Below are 7060 nucleotides of genomic sequence, written 5' to 3'. Positions count from 1 at the left end.
CTACTGAAGATGATTCACAATACAAAATTACAAAACTCACATGTGAAATCAGGAAACAAAACAAAGGCTGGATTAGACTCTTGAGTTCAGATAACAATAAAAAAAACCGATTAAAACTATAAATAAGTTTGTTTTAAATTAATAAAGGTGACAAGCAGCTTTTTAGCTCTCCTTCTAGAATCTCTGTTTGGTTCAGCCTCCTTACCTCCACTCCAGCCTCCACCATGCCTACAAGAGTGACCCAGAAGACCCACAAGGTGTCCACCTCTGGCACCTGGGTCTTCAGCAGCCACTCATATTCCAGTGGGCCCAGCACCTGCACCAGCTCCTTGGACTTTTCCCAGGTGATCAACAGCTACCAGAGTGCCCTGTCTGGCGGCAGGGCGGGGGGGCGGGGGTGCTGGTGGGGCTGAGAGTATGGGGAGCAACACAACTGTCCAAGTGAACCAGAGCCTGCTGAGCTCCCTGAAGCTGGAGGTGGACCCTAACATCCAAGCTGTGCGCAACCAGGAGAAGAAGTAGATCAAGACCCTCAACAAGTTTGCTTCCTTTGTAGATAAGGTATGAAGCCTGGGGCAGCAGAATAAGATTCTGGAGACCCAGTGGAACCTCTGGCAGCAGCAGAAGATGACTCACAGTAACATCTGCCAGGTGTTTGAGGACTACAACAACAACCTTCGGTGGTAGGCGGACACACTGGCTCTGGAGAAACTGAGGCTGGAGGCAGAGTTTGGCAACATGCAGGGACGAGTGGAGGACTTCAAGAATAAGTATGAGGACGAGTTCAACAAGCTCAGAGATGGAGAATGAATTTGTCCTAATCAAGAAGGATGTGAATGAAGCTGGCATGAACAAGGTATAGCTGGTGTCCCGCCTGGAAGGGATGACGGATGAGATCAACTTCTACAGGCAGCTGTATGAAAAGGAGATTTGTTAACTGCAGTGCCAGATCTTGGACACACCTGTGGTGCTATTCATGGAAAACAACTGCTCTCTGGACCTCACAGTCAAGGCCCAGTAAGAGGACATTGCAAACCACAGCTGGGCTGAGGTTTAAACCAAGTACTAGATCAAGTGTGAGGAGCTGCAGATGTTGGTTGGGAAGCATGGGGATGACCTGTATCACATGAAGATCGAGATTTCTAAGATGAACCAGAATATCAGCTGACTCCAGGCTGAGCTTGAAGGTCTCAAAAGCCAGAGGGCTTCCCTGGAGGCCACCTTGCCGGTGCTGAGAAGAGTGGGGAGCTGGCCGTCAAGGATGCTCAGTTCAAGGTGGCTGCGCTGGAGACCACTCTGAGAAACACCAAGCAGGACATGGCCCAGTAGCTGTTTGAGTACCGCGAGCTCATAAACGCCAAGCTGGCCCTGTAGGTGGAGATTGCCACCTCCCACAAACTGCGGGAGGGCAAGGAGAACTGGCTGGAATCTGGGATGCAGAACATGATGTCCACACCAAGACTACTAGCGACTGGTTACATGTTAAAAGTAAAAGAGTAGAAAAAGAAAGCTGGTAGTTTCATTACTACTGGACAAAATAGACTTCAAGGCAAAAAGTATTATCAGGGAGAAGACATGGATGGACACAGTGCCTGGAGACAGGCCCTTGAAGAGCTGCACGTGCTATGGAAGACAGACTTTACATCTGAAACATTCCTATTATTTTGTATGGCTCCAAAGGACAGAACCTATAGGTGGAAATTATGGGGAAACAGGTATTGCCTCGACGTGTTGGGAGGAATTTTGTAACAGTTAGTTCTCTGGAGTGAAATGTGCCTGTCCCTGAAGGGACTCAGGCAGAGGTGGCAGAGAAGCTGTGGAGGGGAATGCATAAGTGGAGCCAGACAGATGGTTTCCAAACCTGACTGTGCAGTGGAATAATCTGGAAATCTTTAGGAAATATGCATTTCATGGCCTCCTTCCAGATTTAATGAGCTAATTCTGTATCCTAGAAATCTGATTTTTTGAAATGCTTTCTAGGTGATTCAGAACTAACCCATGGAACAGCATGTGAGAATCACTGGCCAGATGACCTCTAAAGTTGTCACTGACTATGACATTTGAGGATTTAATAATACACTTGTGGACATTTACCTGTGAACTGGGAGATTACTAGAAGTGGAATGGAGACTGGTATATTTGTGAAATTAGCTGTAACTCAATGAATACCCTACATGCTTTTCCCACTGTTCACGAGCTTTTCACTAAATGCTGATGAAGATGATGAAAATGAACCCATGATGGCCCAATAGGCCAAGATCTGATATTTGATGTATAAAGATTCTGTTCCAACTCTAGAGCCCCAGAGCCTCCGAGCCCCAGAACTTTTCATACACAGGGAAGTCCCTGGGAATCTTGGTAAAAGATTCTGCTTCAGTTGGATTGGGATGGAGCCCAAGCTAATACATTTGTAACAAAGCTCCCTAGCTTCTCAGAGAACCACTAGACATCGAGGAACCTTCTCTTTAGATGAAAAAGATAGAGAGATAGAGAAGCTCTTTTGGTTTTCCAAAGACCACAATCTTTAGGTCAGATTATCACCTTATCTCAGTATCATTGTGAATTAACAAGGGGAAGGGGAGAGTGAAAATGCAGTAGGTGGGCTGGATTAGGCAACAGGCATGGGAGTGGGGCAGAAGTTCAGAGCAGAGAATGATCTTAAGTGCTTAACCAGCTATTCCCACACCCAGAAGTGGATAGCAGCAATGGCATAAGGGAAAACTACCTGGCATAACAGAGACCAGAATTCTACAATAGTCTCAGAGTACATCTCTTATTTTATGTTGTTTTGATATGCTTGTTTTGTTTTTTAAGTATTTGTCCTTTCATCTGTCACTTAATCTTTCTGAGACAGTTTTATCTCTGGGATATATTAACTAGGACTTTCATGTGCTTATTTATAACTTTTATTTATTTAGGTAAAATTTATATAACAAAATTAATCATTTTAAAGTGACAAATTTAGTGATATTTAGTACATTCACAATGTTGTGTGACTACCACCTCAACCTAGTTTCAAAACATTTTTATCCCCTAAAAAACCTATATCCATTTAACAGTCTCTCCCATCTCCCCTCCACCACTCACAAGCACAACTCTGTTTTCTGTTCTATAGACTGACCTATTCTGGGTATCTACATTAATAAAAGAGAAATGTGCAAATTAATCATCACTCCACTACACCCACAGCCAATCAGGAGCAAGTATGCAAATTAGCCCAACCAAGATGGCGGCAGCCATGGAGCTGGAGTGAGCAGAAGGCTTGGGTTGCCCCTGGCAATGGAGAAAGCCAAGCTTCCCACCTGCCTGCCTGGCCCTGTCCTCCACTCAAGGTTACAAAGTTTCAATTGTAGAAGATAAATAAATCCGAGATACCTGCTTTCAGCTGGCCCTGGCCTCCACTCAAGGAGAGGCTGGGAGCCTGGATCATCAGGGGGTGTGGCCAGCCTGAAAATAGCCCTCATCTCCTCACCCAGACTGGCCACACTCCCATGGGGTGAGAGTTCTCCTGGGGGACTGGCCAGCCTGCAAACAGCCCTTAGTCCCTCACCCTGTCGGGGAGGGGTCAGTTGGAGGTGATCAGGATGGGGGGACAGTTTGGAGTGAACAGGCAAGCAGGGGGGCATTTGGGGACAAGCAGGCTGGCAGGCAGAGTGGTTAGGGGCAATTAGGCAGGCAGGAAGGCAGGTGAGTGGTTAGGAGCCAGCAGTCCAGGATTGCAAGAGGGATGTCTGTCTGTTGGTTTAGGCCCTATACCTGTAAACCATCAGTAGGACATTCTTAAAAAGGTTCCAAATTGGAGAGGGTGCAGGCTGGGCTGAGGGACAACCCCTCCCCCGCATCCTGTGCACCAATTTCACGCATTGGGTCTCTAATTTTATATGAATGGAAGCATTGAAATATGTGGCATTTTTATATCTGGCTTCTTTCACTTAGCACAGGTTTTCTAGGTTCATCCATGATGCAGCATGTACCAGCATTTCTAGGTTCATCCACAAGGTACCATCTTTATACAGTATTCCATATTATAGCTGAATAATATTCCATTATATGCACATATCACATTTTGTGTATTCATTCATCTGCTGATGCACATTAGGGTAGCTTTCGTTTTTTGGTTACTGTGAATAGTGCTACTATGAATAAACATGTACAAGTATTTGTTTACCTATTTTCTTAATTTATTATTTTTGAATGTACCATTGCATTTCATTATCAAAGCAGGTTGAAAAGATGTAGGTATTTTACTGACAAGAAAAATGTTCAAAGTGATTTGCTCAGGTTCATAAGGTAGTAAGGACCCAGAAACGCGGAACTTCTGACAGGAAATTCAGTGCTCCTTCAAGTTATTCCATTGTGAGACTCAAAAGAGGAGAATGTGCGTAAAACTGACCGGCAGGCTATATGTGTAAGTTGGTGTTGGTAGTTGGTATTTGCGATGCCAATTGATGCTACAAGCATAGTTTCCCATGTGGGAGGTCAGCGCACGCTGTCTCTATTATGGCCAGAAGAGAGATTTTAGACTTGCAAAAGGTATAACAGAGTGGTTGGACACCAGCAAAGGAGTTTGACAAGGCTGTCACATCTGTTCAATATTTCTACTGAAATAATCATGGCTATTGCTGTTGATGGTTACCATAGTGGTATTAAGGTTGGCAGAAGGAGATGATGTAATCTCGAGTATGCTGATGACATCCTGGCTGCTGAGTCTGTGGTTTCTGCTCAGGAAAGGCTGGTGCCTTAGACTAAGGGTGATTTAGAAGCTGATAATGGCAGCTGAAAAGCAGAATATTTTAGCAGCAGCGCAAACTGGGAGTGATAAGAAAAGTAAGCAAAGGATTATGTTGCCAATAGATTATGATAGGGAGTAAAAGCCACGGCCCTCTGGCCTATAAAAGTGAGGGCCAATGGCCTAGTCAGCATTCATGAAAATGAAGTCCTGGACATAAAATGCCTGCCAAGAGGCGGTCGGCTTCACGTTATCTCACCTCGGACCCGTTCTTGTTCTAATTTAGTCCCCGTGTCTGATTAGTATAAAATAGCTATGAGTTGAGCCTCAACCCACAGACTTTTACCCAAAGGGATGAAAACCAACACCAAAATGCGGCTACTGTCAAGCTGCGTTAAAGCCAGAGTGATGACGACAACATCTTGGTGCAGGAGAAGAATGACAATGGGTTGAAAGAAAGCATCATCTGTTTCCAGAATCCTGAAACGTTTTCTTCTGAAATAACTCATTCTGTGGGTCTTGATTTCCTGACAAGTAAATCTTGAAGAACAGAACTGGCATTTATCAGGGCCAATACTTATGTGTGGGCCTACTTATTTGTGTCACAAATCCTGAAGGATTTGTGACAGGGTGTGAAAACTGTGTTTTTGAAGAATTCATTGCTATGTGAGGGTTCCTAGAACCTTCTTTGAAAATCATAATACATCTGTTGATCAGGCATATTGCTATGATTATGAAAATAGCACATGTTCACTGTGAAAAACTTACTGAAATATGGAAAGAGGGAAAAAACAATCATGCATACTTTCACAACTGTTAATGTTATGGCATTGCTTCTAGTATTTTAACATTTTATGTGATGGGGACCATACTTGGTGTTCAATTAGCTTCCTGCTTTTTAAAAATTACTTACTTGTACACATACTTCAGGCTGCTTCTCTGCATCCAAGTATCCTTCCAGGCACTGGATTTCCTATGCAATGTCTGAATATTCCCAGTTAGAGCAGAGAAAAAGCAAGGCCTAGAACAATCTATCCTTTCTAAGCAGGAAATGACTCAGATTTGAGCAAACCGCTTTCTCTGGCATTATTCAAAGCTGCCCGATTTCTCTGAATACTTGGTGTGGTGGTGAGGCAGTGGCCGATTTCAGATTTCTTTGGAAACTTTCATCTGAAAAGCAGTTTCTGCTTTGTAAACTCGCACAATGTTCCTATGAAAAGACAGCAACATGGGTATCTTTACAGTGTGGTGGAAACCTAAGGCCCAGAGTGGAGTGGTGCGTGTGTGTATAGGTTGAGAGATCAGAGGAAGGGGAAAGGGGAAGGCAAAAATAAACTAGCCATAAACTGTGGTAGATCTAGAAATTATTCTGGAATGCCCTTTTCCTTTCTTTCTCCTTGACCAGGGCTAAATTCATGCTCCTAAGACCAATTTGAGTCCCATCTCCTCCTGCAAAGCCTTTTCCAGCTAATCTCCCTGCTTCTCACCTCTCGTGTTATTTGCAGTTTGGACCTCACAGTCTGTCTCTTTGATGCTGGACTGGCTCAAGGTGCTTCACGACCCTAAGCATTTCCCTGGCACTGTTAGCAAGTTCTGTGGTTAGTTAGAGGCGGAGTGTTGTGGTCTATGTGTCCTCCCCTGGAGTTTGGATGGGCTGGGTGGCTCCTGACCAGTTTCTGAGCCCTCGCCCTTGGGTAAGTCACCTGCTGGGTGAGAAGTCTGAGTCTCCTGAGACCACCTTACGTGAAGATAGAACATTGCTTTCCACATCCCAGTTCCCGCCCATTTCAGCCCAAATGCCAATCATGTGAATGAAGGCACCATATGGAACATTCCAGTCCCATAAGATGCCGTATAAAGGAGACGCGAGGCCCCAGATCTGGTTGTGGGGGGTCCTAATCACCATTGTCCTAACCCATAAACTCCTGAGAGAGACTAGTATCGTCGTTTTTGTATACAACAAGGCTTTGTGGTACTTTATTATGCAGCAATAACCAGAGCAGGCTCCTAGACCCATGGTCAGCAAGCTGCCGCTCGCGAGCCACATGCTGCTCTTTGGCCCCTCGAATGTGACTCTTCCACAAAATACCACGGCCTGGGTGAGTCTGTTTCGAAGAAGTGGCGTTAGAAGAAGTTTAAGTTTAAAAAATGTGGCTCTCAAAAGAAATTCCAGTCGTTGTACTGTTGATATTTGGCTCTGTTGACTAACGAGTTTGCCGACCACTGTCCTAGACCTTGCATCAGTGCTTCTCAAACTTTGCTGTGCATCCAAAACCACCTAAGGATTTTGTTAACATGAAGACTTGATTCATTCAGGATCCATGTGGTCTA

The 7060-nt window shown here is 44.6% G+C and overlaps 1 pseudogene across 1 annotated transcript; it reads left to right on the top strand.

The window, feature by feature from the left end:
- The first annotated feature begins 224 nt into the window (after positions 1-224).
- Positions 225-1517, top strand: LOC311621084 (keratin, type II cytoskeletal 8-like; annotated as a pseudogene). The gene has a single exon. The product of its transcript is annotated as a keratin, type II cytoskeletal 8-like (transcript).
- Positions 1518-7060: the final 5543 nt, after the last annotated feature.

Source organism: Pipistrellus hanaki (assembly GCF_964339955.1).
Source record: "Pipistrellus hanaki genome assembly, chromosome: 4".
In the NCBI taxonomy this organism is placed as follows: domain Eukaryota; kingdom Metazoa; phylum Chordata; class Mammalia; order Chiroptera; family Vespertilionidae; genus Pipistrellus; species Pipistrellus hanaki.
The sequence above is the reverse complement of the archived record's forward strand: the minus strand, read 5'-3'. Positions and strand labels throughout refer to the sequence as shown.